Here is a 14568-nt window from a genome sequence, read left to right as displayed (position 1 = left end):
AAACTGTTTTGTCGCTGTAGATTGATTTGTGTAAGCAGTGTTATTCTTGTTGTTGTTGTTATTGCAATAAAAAAGTCCTTTAAATGATAAAAGTGTCTATTTGTGCTTGATAAAAATTATTTAATTGATTCATGCGATACAATTGTGATTTGAGCGAGACTGGTTTAGAGTGTAGAGAGTGTAAAAAGCCGCAAAGGTGCAATTGAGTGTGTGTGTGTGTGTGTGTGTGTGTGTTGGAGGGTGGATGTGTGGCTTAGTCTGAGGCCTTGTCCTTTAGTACACAGTGTTCTGGAAGATTCGGCCTCTTGAGTGACCCATTGGCCCCGAAATCTTGCTCATAACTGGAAAAGCTTTGAAATGCGAGACTTATGAGGGGTGTTACTGTTATTATTGGCATAGCTAGAAATGTATATAGAAAGAGAATTTTAAGTATGATCATAAAATTTGTAATACAAATTATAGAAAGGGATCATTTACATTCACATTTGCCTCGTTTATTTCTATAATGCTTGTGTGCTGATGATTTATAATGAAAGTTTAATGTATAAACTTTTGAAAAGAATATAATTTCTGAAATGAAAAAAAATTGAGGGTTTATATGTTCAGAGATATTCCCGTATTTACATGAATTCTTTTATGCCAAAAATCTACTAAATTACGTTTTGCGCATTCTTTGTCACAGTTTGTTTGCAGAAAATTTGTCTTGAGGATTGACCCAAGAACTTCATGCCATCATCAACTTTCATAGAGCATTCATAATTTGAGCTGGATAGTAAACTTTCGATTTAATAATCGCTAGCCAGAGCGAGCATAACTGATTCAAGGCTATGACCGCTGAAATGCCAATCATTGCTAAGGGTAGTTTATTGGGTTTAGTTCATGACGTGTTTGGTGAGTGCTTATATTTGACTGCCTCAGCTAGCTTTCTGTTACAGCATGTAAGGCCAAACACACAGCTCAATAGGTGTGAACGTTGTATGACTTTTTAAAGTGCTGTGTCCTATCATTTTTATTTAAGACTTTTCAAAGTTGCTGATGCTATTTACTGCATTATATTACACATTGTCCACCCTGAATTTCGAAATCTTCGATATTTCGATCAGCCTATGAGTCAAAAGCTTAATATTAAATATCATTGTTCAGGCTTTTGTGGAACACAAAAACAATCATTTTCAGATTTGCTTCCTTTTCTCATTGCAAGTTGTTATTCTCATTCGCAAGTTCTCGTTGCATGATGTTATTTATGTTTCACTCTTTATTTTATTTTGTTAAATGCATGTTTTCTAAGCTGTCTAAATGGTTTAAATGTTGAAGGAGAGTTAGACTAGTAAGAATGTTTGTTCATTCCATCATCCCTAAAGGAATAGTTAAAAAAAAAAATCAAATCTCTCCCTCTCTCTCTCACTTTTCCTTTTTCACAGCTGCTGATCACTTAATGGCATTTCATTATTTGCAATGATGCGATGAGTCCCAGAATGCCACTTTTTGATTAAATTTTGACACTGATAAGTACAAACCTTACTGCTTCCTCATAGCTGTGACTGTATGTCAAATATTTCTTCAAATGCAAACAATATGCTGTTAAAGAGTATCTTCATTTGGTCTTTTGATATTGCTGTTCTGTTTTATTGTTATCCTGTCTTTAGCTGGTTGTATATTTTTCCAGTTGTTTTGATTGATCTCAAGAGGTGATAGTCAGATTTAACCTCTTCCCAGCCCTTTTTAATTCTGTCAGGTGCTGAGGCTCGCCAAACAGTCAAAGCGTTCAGACTCATTAACAGTTAAGGGGTAAATTTCGTTTTGATGCCGGTCTGCTAAAGCATGTGTTGATGGGTTGAAAACCAAATGAACTGGTCACAGTGATTAAAGGCCAAGTGGTTAATCCTAGCAAAGGGTCTGTGACGTAAACACCAAATGAACACTGCAACTCTTCGATAAGAAAGAGCTGCGCTTAAGCACGCAAACATCCCAAATATCAATTTCACGTCTGATCTCCCACTGACACTCAATGTGTGAAAGTGCAGGGGTTACACCAAATAGGGCCTTGGCAATAGTATCATGTTATCTCCTATCAATTAGTGCCTAAAGGGGATTAACCCCTTCAACACAGAGGAAGCTGATAGGATCACTGTTGAATTGCAGGGGTCACCTGCTTCCCTCATTAGTGATGACCTCTCCCTCTTTCTATCTCGCTCTCTCTTTCTGTCTGCCTCTCTGTCTGTCATTTTTGTATATTCACTTAATAGGGGAAGTAGACTGATATGTTTTTGTGGACATGTTATCATGGATGTCTTTTGGAAGGAGGGTTAGATATTCGGTGATTAGTCATGCTGTGTTGTGTTATGCTGGTGTTGTTCAGGTGAGAGTGAATCAGCAATGTATTCAGAGTTGACAGCATTTCTCTTATAACAAGGCCAGCAGAATGAAAGCCAACAGTTTGAGTCTGGCTAATGCTAGTGTGTCATGGCACACGGGGAATAAACTGCTGCTGACCTGTGCTGGTGTTAGGATCTCCTTGGAAAAAGTTTGATTTTATAACAATAACTTTAAGAAGCCCAAGTAATATAAAAAAAAGAGTTGCCAGTCATGTTAATTTAAATATAACAGCCGTGGAAAGGACAGAAAGACATATATAACATTTAACATATTTGCTGCATGGTTGTTACCGTTTAGCAGTTTGTGTAGAGGCCATTACATTATGTATAGCCTAGTCTTTTTCCTTGTGTCATAGAAGGAAAAAAAGACAGTTTTGGAGCAACATGAGTTGCACGTCCACCCTGGGTGAATTTTAAAATCTTTGCAATTTTGTTTTGTGGAACTCAAAAACGATACATTTCAGATGCATTTTGTTTCCTTTTCTCGTTGCAAAGATTTTCTTGATTTACATGGTTATTTATGTTTCTCTTTTAATTTTTTATTTGCATGATTCCTAAGCTGTCTGAATGATTCATTATGTTTTGAAGGTTTGTTTATTCCCTCATTCCTAAAGGAATAGTATTTTAATGAAATATCATCTTGCTCTCTGTCCCGTTGTTTTTTAAACTAGGGTGGCCCATGAGGGACACACTCTCAAGGTGGCATGAAGCATAACCCAACCTCCCTCGCAATATTAATGATGATGATAACAATAATCATTTTAGGCATAATATTTTTATCAACCATTAAATAACCAAAACTGCCGATATAGAACTGCTGTGATTCAAACCAAGTACATTATATCAGATTTTATTGTTGGTTCCATCTCTCAATTTGGGGATAGCCAATGACAAATTTAAATATTGGGGTGGCACCTGGGTTTGCCAAACAAATGTAAGTCCTATCTGGACTCACCCTTGACAATGACCCTAGATGATGACCGTATTTTTTTTTGTTTTTTTAGCTAAGATACTTTGTGCTGGTGAATTAAGGTAGTTAAGAAAATAATTTAGTGAGTTGAAATTTCCTACTATGTGAAATTATTTACTCCATTTAAAAAAATGTAAATAAGAATTTTACCTAATCTATTTCATATGCTGCTTTTGACCTCGTATTAATTGAGAGACTACAATTCAATATTTATACTTTTATACTATATAAATATTCCTTTGTCAGACTGCAGGACCATTTGAAATTAACTTGTGAAGGCAAAGAGGTGTTTAAAAATGGTGACAGACCTAAGAAAAAGTGAAAAAGAAAAGATGAACTGTATATGATTTAAGATGTCCTTTTTCCCTTACACATGCAATATAAATTTGAACCTAATATCTTGATGTTGACAAGCACATAGACGTCAACTATCCATAGGTGAATCTCACAAAAACATGTTTATGGTAAAAAAAAGAGAATAAATTACATTTTGCATAAACAAAATGAACTATTTGCAAAACATTAAAAACGGGCTTGCATTGATTGCATTGACATTTTCATAAAAATTAAGCAAATATGCCCCCAAATTCTCATTATTGTAACAGTATTGTAATTTCTGTGCATTTGTGTGCTCATAATTGGTCTATTGCTGCAGAAAGTTCATGAAAAACAACCTGTTTGAGGACTGAAGCTCCATGAAGTTTTGGATTGTCAGCATCAGGAAAAGAACACACGCATTTTATCTTAGCTGCCAGTATTTTTAAAATGAAATGTAATGCGTTTAGATGTTCTCTGCATCAAGCTGGAAGTCTGTATTTATTACTCTGAATTTTGTAACAGGAAGTGGTTGAAATTGAGCTTCATTAAAATCCTACATGATGAGGAGAAAGTTTTGATTGGTTATTGAAAGATTATATTAGAAGACTAAATCAGTAATGCTGTAAAGATGTGTTCTGTTCTTAACTGAAATTACAAAAAAACAAGACGATAAATTTATGATCAATGCCACTGTTACGTTTAATGAGTTTTCAAAAACCGGAACACAATGTTTCATAGGTGTGTAATTTTGCCGAGAGCACTGCATGTCTCACAAAATAATTTGCACAATTATTATTTTTTCCACACAATGCCACCGAAATGTAGTCATTTGCTGATAAATCTTTAACAAGCTGTCCCAAGCATGCATCAATGTCCTCCGCATCTTCTTTACTTCAACATGATTTCTGACAGACTTTTTAGGTGATTCTGATGACGTTAAATAAAGTGTGTATATATTTTTAATTATATACTGAAATTGTCAGACTTGTTTAATGAGTTAATAAATATGCATTAAATGTTTTTTGTTTGTTTTTTACTGTGGCATTACTTTACAAGCTACAAGGGAACATTCCATGGCAAAAAAAATAAACGTACAATTTATATGAAAACTAAAAGAACAAAACCTCAGCTAAAACTTTCAGATAATGCTGATGATGCAGTATCTTTTAAAATGGCCGTTTATCACTTGTTTATCTACATTTGTCCAACCAGTTAATCACTACGACTGGGTATTGACAAACAGTTTACGTTTTGAATAGATTTTGATTCAAAAGATTGCGATTCAATTTCAATTTGATTCAGTATCGATTGATTTGGATATGGATCAAGTACAGTTCATGGCAAATTTGCTCAAGGAAAAAAATCTCAACGACTTCTGTAAACTATAAAGGGAGTCAGTTGGTACTACATTACTATAATATTGAACGTTAAAATGAACACTTAAATTATCCCTATAAGCATCACAGTGAATAATGGGTTGAGTGATTTATTAAATGTGATGAATTAAACAATAACAACAACAATAAAAGTCCAGAATGTGTGTGACAATGTTTTGTTTACTTTTGTTGCAAAAATGTCTGGTAAGACACAGATTGTTATTAATTTTAATATAGTGACCTTTCTTTCTTTATTGTTTCAGGCCAGTAAGCAACAACACATAAGGAATATGTCATGTAACGCTTAATATTTTGGCATTTGTGCTTTATGTAATGCCAGTGATTGTATAATGTTGTGATATAAGTTTCTTAAACTCAGGAAGAGAGGAAGGTTTGACACCGCCCTTGAAATGAAGCAATCCTCTGTAGCCAATCACAATCCTTCTTTTTATGGGCGCATATTAGAAAGCATGAATGAAAGGCTGTTTTTTATTTATTGCGACGTGCGTATAGACTCTGAAATGTGCAACTTAATGTCAAATACAATTACCTAATTCAACATGAGATTCCTTTTAAAATCTTATGTCAGTTAGCGCACAGAAAAGATTGTTTTTCTATTTTTTGTGCATTTCTTCTCTTCCTGTTCTCTAGCCGTTTTCCCTCTCGCTCATGCCGTTTTAATAAAGATGCTGCCGCAGACTTTCATTAACTGGGTGCTTCAGGCAAATATGTAGTAAGAGAAAACATGCTGTCTTTGGCCTTCCAGCTGTGTGGATGTCCATCAAACTCAGTAATGTTTTTATACTTCAAAAGAGGTAATGTAATTGACTTGACAGACTTTTGACATGTTTTTAAAAAATGGCAGCAACTTTCAATCAAATGTACTTCACTGTCAACTTCAGTGTAAGAAGTCATGCAAATGATCATATTCTTTGTTGTGACACAGTGTGTTTAATTTTTTTATGGTTTGATAGTACAAGCAAGAGCAAAATATTTAAGCTCAATTTGTTTTATGTTTTGCATATGTTTTATTTTATGCATTAATTACGTTATGTTGTATTGTTATATTAAATGTATCTTGCCTAAATGGACACTATTCAATAGAATAGACATTGTAGCATCAATAATGCCCATTTTACACTGATTCAAGTTTAGAGAACACAGACATTTTTATTAAAATTACTATTATTGCTTTAAAGCATCAACGTTGTTGTTGTTGTTTTTTCAGTGTGTTTACAAAGAAACAACATGAACAAGAACAAAATGGTTTAATTAACCACATCTGTAATAATTCTAGGTTTTTATATCAGAACTTATTTTTGTTTTGTTTGGTACATTAGTTCAGAGACTGTTTGCATTTTTGTGTCATCAGAGCAAAAAGGTGAATTTATTTATTTAATCATGAAAAAGTATTGTGAGAAATTCTGCCAACATTTAGCCGTGTTAGATTTTGTTTAAGGTGTTTAAAAACGTATTTGACGTATGTCTAAGTAATTCAGCTCTGCTGTTCCACAAGAAAAAAATAATGATAATCTTCCTCCATGCGATATGGTAAGTTAATAAAACTATTTTTAGCATAGAAGACTTGGACAGTACCCTCCACAGCACAGGCCTCGCAGACTCATCTGTGTCTGGTGGAAATGGCATAGAAAAGAGAGTTAATTATTTCCACCCAAACCCAAAATGCCTCTGTCTCTCTGTACAGATTGGCTTGTGATTTGCATGAGGATTTTGAAAAGCTTTTCAGTATGTTTGCCATGTCTGTCCTGGCTGTCTGTTTAAACAGACCCCGAGTAATGAAGAAGAGAAGATGGAAGGAAGGAAGGAGGGAGGGAGGGAGAAAAGAGGAGGTGTGCTAAACCCTGGTTTCTCTCCTCAGCCCTTTTGGGATATGAAGGCCCCAGATGGTGTGTGTGTGTGTGTGTGTGTTTGTGTGTTATATGTAAGTGTGCGTCTGCCTGTCTGTCTGTCTGTATGTTCGTTCCGAAATCAGGGTCATCCTTGGAAAAAAAACCCCGGCCCTAATGTCATCTGTGTGAAGCTTGTCTCTGTCTGTGAATGGAGACAAAAGAGAGTGGACACAACTCCCCCCTCCCCATTATCTTTGTCCCCGTTGCCCTCTGCAGCCCAGGGCCTGACACCCAGCACCGAGGGCTTTGATTAGCCAAGTGGAGACACTAGGGGGTCACACTACCCTCTGCCCTGATTAGCCTGCACTTGGCCACTGCTGACCCCTCCTTCCAAGAGAAGCATGTGAGGGGTCTGGAGATAGTGAGATTGGGCATTTGGGAAGAAACATAATGCACCTTGACCAGTCTAGACTCTGCTGTTAACAAATGGATAATGTGACCGACTTCATGTTGTTGATGTAGTGTCTCTCTCTCTCTCTCTCTCTCTCTCTCTCTCTCTCTCTCTCTCTCTCTCTCTCTCTCTCTCTCTCTCTCTCTCTCTCTCTCTCTCTCTCTCTCTCTCTCTCTCTCTCTCTCTCTCTCTCTCTCTCTCTCTCTCCGATTTTAGAAGTATTCCGTTTTTAAAAAACTTTTAAACTGGGTTCCTTCCCAGTGAAATTTTATTGACATGTTTGTATCACATGTCAGAACAAAATGATAATTTCCCCCACATTGTGAGACGTCACAGTTTCTGTAAGTATTTTTATTAACTGAATTAACAATATTACTATTGTATTTGTTTTTTATTGCTTTTCTGTGTGTTTGGTGTTGATTATAAAAACAGTCGAACAGTATTTCAGTTTGGGATATAGTTTGAAATGATCTTTACAAGAATGCCATATCAAAGGTATAGTTGATGTACTACCACAAATATAAGGTAGTTGATGTAAATATTACCCTAGAGTCTAGGTGTAACGACATCAATTATGTTTTTTTTTTGTTATTTCTACTATTGATGTTAATTAGTTTGTTAAATAAAAATAAAATATTACATTTTAATGTGGGTTTCGTAACTTATGTCGCATGGATGAATGTTTTTAACTGTGAATATATATTTATTTCTTACACTTAAGGTGAAATATACTGAATCTTAAAACTGCATCATTGTCCCTACTTTCTTGTATTATGCTGAGTCAATGTCTCTGGTATAATATGATGATTGTGCCTTTTGGGAGCTAGATACACAAAACCTGATGACTGGTGAAAAATTTGGTCACAGGAATATTGCATTTTCAAAATATTTGTGAAATGCTGGTGTGAATGTTGTTTGTACGCAGTGGTTTTCCTTTCATTATGAATGGCTGTAGGCATAGTTTGCTCGGTGAAAGCGCAGGAAGTGCCGCTGTTGTTGTTCCTGTGCTGTGGGTGGGTGCCTGCACTGCTACTGCTGCTTTTGCCATCATGCAGTTTACTCAACAGATCTAGAGTCTGTGATAGTCAAGTGTCCTGTCAGGTGCGATTCTGACTGGATTAGCTAAATCTGACCCTGGAACAGCGGTTCTAGAGGTGGTTTGTAGGGAAAGGCGGGGGTGGTGGGGGTTGTTATGGCGTCCTCTGTGTGGCTGCTCCTGCCCCCGCCCTCTAACCAGCCACTCAGAGCCAAGAAAATGGCAGCTGCAAGAGAACACCGATTCTCCACCCACCCCTCCATTTCCCCAAACCCCCCACCCATCTTCCCCGCTCGCCTTTTCCCCATGTTTTGTCACTTTTGAGGTAAAATGAACTGGAATCTTGTGTCTTTTTGCAGTCTGAATGTCTCAAGCCTTTCGCATTGACACTTTCCTCATGCCCATGTTTTGGAAAGTGCCCAGGTTTGTGTGTTAAAATGAAACGTTCCTCACCGCTACAAAGAAATCGAACTAGATGTTCTACCTCGATCATTCATATCCTCACGCACACTTTATTCGCCACCATGAAGAATGCAATAGGATTTATTTACCTTCATACGGGAGAGGCTTTAGTAAATGCATTTCATGGCAGTCAAAACGTCATGAATGTTTTAATGAATGCTGTCATATGTATGCCATTTGTGATGAATGGATGCAGTCAGGGTTTTTCGCTGCTGTACTACCACATGGCAGATGATTGAGAGTGGGGGGGGGGGGGGACATAGCCAGTGCATTTGCTCAGGTGTTTACATTCAAAGCCTGCCATTCTTTGAGTATGACTTTGATTGAACTTGTCAAGTGTACTGAAATTTAGAAATACATAATATGAACCGTATTAGATGTCTGTTCTACTGACACCTGAGCATTGGCAGGATCTTCTGCAGCTTTTCCTCCTGCCTCGCTGTACCATTAATTCCTCAAGGATGCTTTTTATGAAGGTATTCTGATTGTATGTCCAGTATAACAATGTGTTTCTAAATTTGTAGTCTAAAGCATGTACTTTTGGATGGCTGTGTCAAAGTTTAACTCTCTAAAGTGTCTAATTAAATCGTTGTAACCAAGAAACAGTCTAAACAATGAGCCAGTTTTGTTTGGCTGTGTTGTGCTTGGCTTTGCCAGCACACCAGAGAGAGGCAGGGCAGGTCCACGAAGGATGTAATATAACCCCCTCTGCCCTGACCTATACTATAATGGAGCCGACACGTTGTCTCTGCCCTCTCTGATATTGACTCTCTCTGAACGTGTGTGTGTGTGTATGTGAGCATGTTAGGAGAATATGTCAAGGTTATTCTGTGGAAAACATGTGACCCTTCCTATTTTCCAGCTTGAGTTGATGATAAAATGGAGCTCGACAGTTCAAATGAATAGATCATTGCATGTCGGACTAAAAATTACACTCTGTACACTTGAATGCTGTACTTTCAGATGGTGTGATTGCATTTGAAGCTTACATTTTTGTATTTTGCATTAATGTGTCTCACTGTTGTTGTTTTTTGTGAATGTGTCTGTCTGTCACAGGATAGCAAAGAGGAACCAAAATGATGTGTCTGCAGAGATGATGCAGGTAGTATTTTTAGTATTTTTGTTATTGTATATATATTATATATATATATATATATATATATATATATCTTTACTGCATTACTCTTTCCCTCACTTTAAAAAAAAAATACCGTTCTCTAATTTCACTTTCGTTCCCTCACTGTTACAGCTGTATCAGCAAATTATAAATATGACCATAATATTATCAGATTAGCTTGTTAATAGTACAATAACAACTTGTTGTTTTAACAAGGTGCAAAAAATTATCCACATTCAAGAAATGTCAGACCTATTTGTTCAAGCTTGTTTATTTTGACGAATGTCTTCTTTAAATATATAGCCTCTTTGAAATGTTTATTTTATAAATATGATCTTTATGTATTATCCAAATGGATATATATAGAATTAAGCCTCAACTTACACTGTATAAAAATGGTCACGATTTTTTAATGGTAAAAGACAATTGTACATTTATTGTAATTTTACAGTAAAATACAGTAAAATTTGTGTAATTGTACAGGTTTTGGAAGTGAAAAATAATGTAATTGTGTAATTTACATTATAAAACCCTAAATTGGCATTCCCCAAATTTACTGCGTGACACCTCACATTTGATGTATTTTCATTGAGATATGTTTCTTATTTTTGTCTAATCAGTTATTTACATTAGGGTTTTGTTACATCTAATGTTGTTAATTAATGTTTATTGCATTACTTTAGTGTTGTGTGTTACCGTGTTTGTGTGAGTGACACCGTGCACCTTCTTAGCTTGTGAAGAGCTTTGATTCATCATGTGACTTTCTCATCAACACCTGCTTTTGGTGGTTGTCAGTGTATTACAAAGGTACAAAACAGATATTAGTACTTCAATGGGTTGGCAAATTAACATTAAATCAGTTAATTAAATACTTTTTTACTGTAAATTTAAGTTAGATCTGTAAAATCGAAACTGTTGGCAACCACAGCTGCTGCTTTTTACCATAAATGTCACAGAATTGTTGATAAATTATTATTTTACCTGTATTCTCAGTTCTTTTATAATTACTTGATGGCTCATCCACATGCCGCATAAATAGGCTATAGCTTCTTTTTTTAAATAAGCATAATTCACCTCCACATAAATTGCAAATTAGTTTCATTTTAGTTGCACTGTCCTAGTGTTGCTTGTAGTGTAAGTGAAATTTGTTAAAAAAAAGAATACAGACATTTTGTTTACATTTTTTTGTACATTGAAACCATCTGGGGTTCTTCGGACCAAATGGTCCCGAAGCTTTTGAATAAACATTTTTCAAAAATCATAGCTTCATCGGAATGGTCCGAAATTTGGTAACTTTGTTGGTACTTGGTATATGAACACCCAAAAAAATTGGCGACAGGATTTGAATTGTCTAAGTGGTTGTAAAAAAAATAGTCACACTCAAGACCTTCGGGTCCAAATGGTCCCCCATAGGAAATGAATGGGAAATTGGCAAAAATGTGAAAATACAGAGTTTTTTTGCGCGTACAATCTACAAATCAGCCACGATCCAGAAAAAAAGCACACAACAGTGAAGGGGTGAATCTATAAAACATCAAGAGTGCAAAACAGACACATCCACACACACACACACACACACAAACACACTTTTATACACATACACACTAATAAATTCAGATTACATAAATCTATTTTGAATTTTTAAAAATCACAGCTTCTTCGGAATGTTACGAAACTAGGTGACTTTTATGGTATTAGGTATGTGAACACACAAAAAATATTGAAGTCATGATCCAAGCATGCTAAGTGGTCATCACACTTCTGCTCTTTGGTCAAAAATGACCCCCATAGGAAATGAATGGGAAATTGTAAAAAATATGAAAACACAAGAGTTTTTTTGTGCATACAATCTACAAATCAGCCAGGATGCAGAAAAAAAGGACTCAACAGTGAAGGGACGAATCTCTAAAACATCAAGAGTGCAAAACAGACACACACACACACACACACACACAAATGAAAGCTAATTTGACTGTATTATAAAGTAAAACTGGCACTTCAAATTACCATTTAAACCAACCAAACTAACAAAAAAAGACAAAAATAGTCTTTGAGAATCTGTTATTATATTTTAAAATCAATAACCTGAAAAAAAATTGGCAAATATGTGCAAAAATCACTAGAATTTGCAAGCCTTTCTACAGAAATCTGTAAATCTATCTAGTGGTAAAAATGTGCTATTGCGTGATAAAAATGCTCAGTGTATCCACCAGATGGCACCAATATAATTAAAAAAAATTTTTTCATGAGGCCTAGGCTTGACTCTAAAATGAAATACAGCTTTAATAAAAATAAAAAAATAATTACATATATATAAAAAATGTATATTATATTCAATGGGGAAAAATGGGTCATAATTATTGCATAAATATTAAACCAACCAAACAAACAAACAAAAAAGACAAAAAATAGTCTTTGAGAATCTGTTATTATATTTTAAAATCAACAACCTGAAAAAAAATTGGCAAATTTGTGCAAAAATCACTAGAATTCGCAAGCCTTTCTACAGAAAGCTGTAAATCCATCTAGTGGTAAAAATGTGCTATTGCGTGATAAAAATGCTCAGTGTATCCACCAGATGGCACCAATATAATTTAAAAAATTGTTTTCATGAAGCCAAGGCTTGACTCTAAAATGAAATACAGCTTAAAAAAAAAAAAAAAAAAAATTACATATAAATATTTTTTTTATATTATATTCAATGGGAAAAAATGGGTCATAATTATTGCATAAATATTAATTACAAATCATAAAATTCTCTCAAAACACCAAAAAAGAAAAGAAAAAATATTATAAAAAACAAGTAAAAAAAAAAATTTTTACATTTTTTTTAATAAATATTATTCCCACCCTCCCGGACCATTTGGTCCCGAAGGTCCTAAGTGTGACTCTGAAACGAAGGACACCAGAGGGTTAAATATGTACCAACATGTTTTTTTTTTTTTATCACATCAGGAAGTAGCTAGCATACACGCATCATTCGCTTAATATTTGTAGACCTTTAAAGTGAATAGAATGTTTCAAGTGGTTATTTTGTCCTGCTCATAGTTAGTGGGAGTCACGGCCAATTATGTCTCTAAATGTCGTACAGTATAAGGTCAAAAGTCGCTGTGCTGTATTAAAAAGGTGACAGTAACCATTTTGGAAAGGTCAACCACTCAGTTTGTTTCCAAAGGCGAAGTGCCACAGTGATGCCTTTGAGCTTTTGATTTACTTTATATTACATTTAGGTAATGATATAGCTCCAGTAAAATTCTACATCCAAATGTTCTCAGTTGTCCAGTAAGATCTGAATTATGGCCTGTGGTCTTATTTGCATTCATGCCAGATTTTGAGTAGATGGTTAGTTAATTGTAATGTATGGCTATTTTAATTTTAATTTTGAAGTGGTGTCCTTCTCTAACCACTGAACACACATGTACAGTGTTTACATAACATGTAAAGAGGACGGTTCAATCCTCACTAGAACTCACTTGGTTGATTTAAAAGCTTTTGGTGTGCAAATACATTAAAGTAAATGTGGGCACGTCTACATCAGATGTTTGCATTGTGGTGGTGTTACTTTAATTATTTGAGTTGAATACTTTTTTTTTCAGGGCCAGTCAGATAACTTTTTGGGGGTTAAAGGAACTTTAGGAGCTGTATATTCAGCATTGCTGTTTTATGAATCACAAATTATATATTTAATTTACACAATATATTAAACCGAGATTACATCACTTGATTTCTTTTCTTAAATTCCGATTCCAAATTTTAGGGCCAGACTTTTTGCAAGAAGTCTTGTGCTTATTAGTAAGGCTGCATTTATTTAAACAAAAGTAGTGAAACAGAGAAATATTGTTGCAATTTAAAATAAGTTTTTTTTGTTTTATTTCAAGTTATTTTTTTCCTGTGCTGTGTCATTACTCCAGTCTTCAGTGTCACGTGATCTTCAGAAATCATTCTAATATGCTGATTTGCTTTTATTATTATTATGCTGAAAACAGTTGTGCTGTGGTTTTTTACAGTATATATACTTATGAAATATAAAAGTACAAAAATGATTTTCTTTTTAATGTTATTCTTAATTGTTTTTCAACATGTATACAATCTGAATAATTTGTTTTGTTTTTAGGTTTTAAACTTCAGAGTTGTTAATATAATTTTTTCACGTCGCACAGCATGTTTTTGAAATCGCACTATGAACATTTTAACAGGTGCACGTGCCAGTCACTAACCTCAGTGACTGACACTTGAAACTTACATGGTCATTAAAATGTCTCATTAAGGTTTCTTTAAATGAGTGTAACCCAACAGTGGTGGTGGTGGTATGTGTGTGCGAGACAGAGCGAGAGACTGGAGTTTCAATGCCTCTGCTTCCTTTTGTCCTCCGAGTTGACTTCTTAGGAGCCCATTGCCGGAGTTCCATACATGAGAGATCAAGAGTTACCAAGGTGCTTAGAAGATAGACACAGACACACACTCATTTCCTTTGCATGTCAGAGCCCTGCTGGGGTTTCAGTAGAGGTCACTGACACCACCAGTGGAGCTTTCCCCTAAATGAAAAACCAACCCCTGTGTATGTGTGTTTCTTTCTGAAAACTCTTAAGGTGTTAAGTCCTACATTGCATTGA

At 35.2% G+C, this 14568-nt stretch overlaps 1 long non-coding RNA gene across 8 annotated transcripts in view; it reads left to right on the top strand.

Annotated features, from left to right (window-relative positions):
* Positions 1-14568, top strand: part of LOC306985206 — a 39897-nt gene that overhangs the window by 9377 nt on the left and 15952 nt on the right. For all 8 annotated transcript variants that reach the window (XR_013794764.1, XR_013794765.1, XR_013794766.1 and 5 more), the window contains exon 3: positions 9895-9940. This is a non-coding gene — a long non-coding RNA (uncharacterized lncRNA). The remainder of the gene's footprint in view (positions 1-9894; positions 9941-14568) is intronic.

This window comes from Phoxinus phoxinus, assembly GCF_949152265.1.
Source record: "Phoxinus phoxinus genome assembly, chromosome: 2".
In the NCBI taxonomy this organism is placed as follows: Eukaryota; Metazoa; Chordata; class Actinopteri; order Cypriniformes; family Leuciscidae; genus Phoxinus; species Phoxinus phoxinus.
Note: the sequence above shows the minus strand (reverse complement) of the source record. Positions and strands in the feature narration are given on the sequence as shown.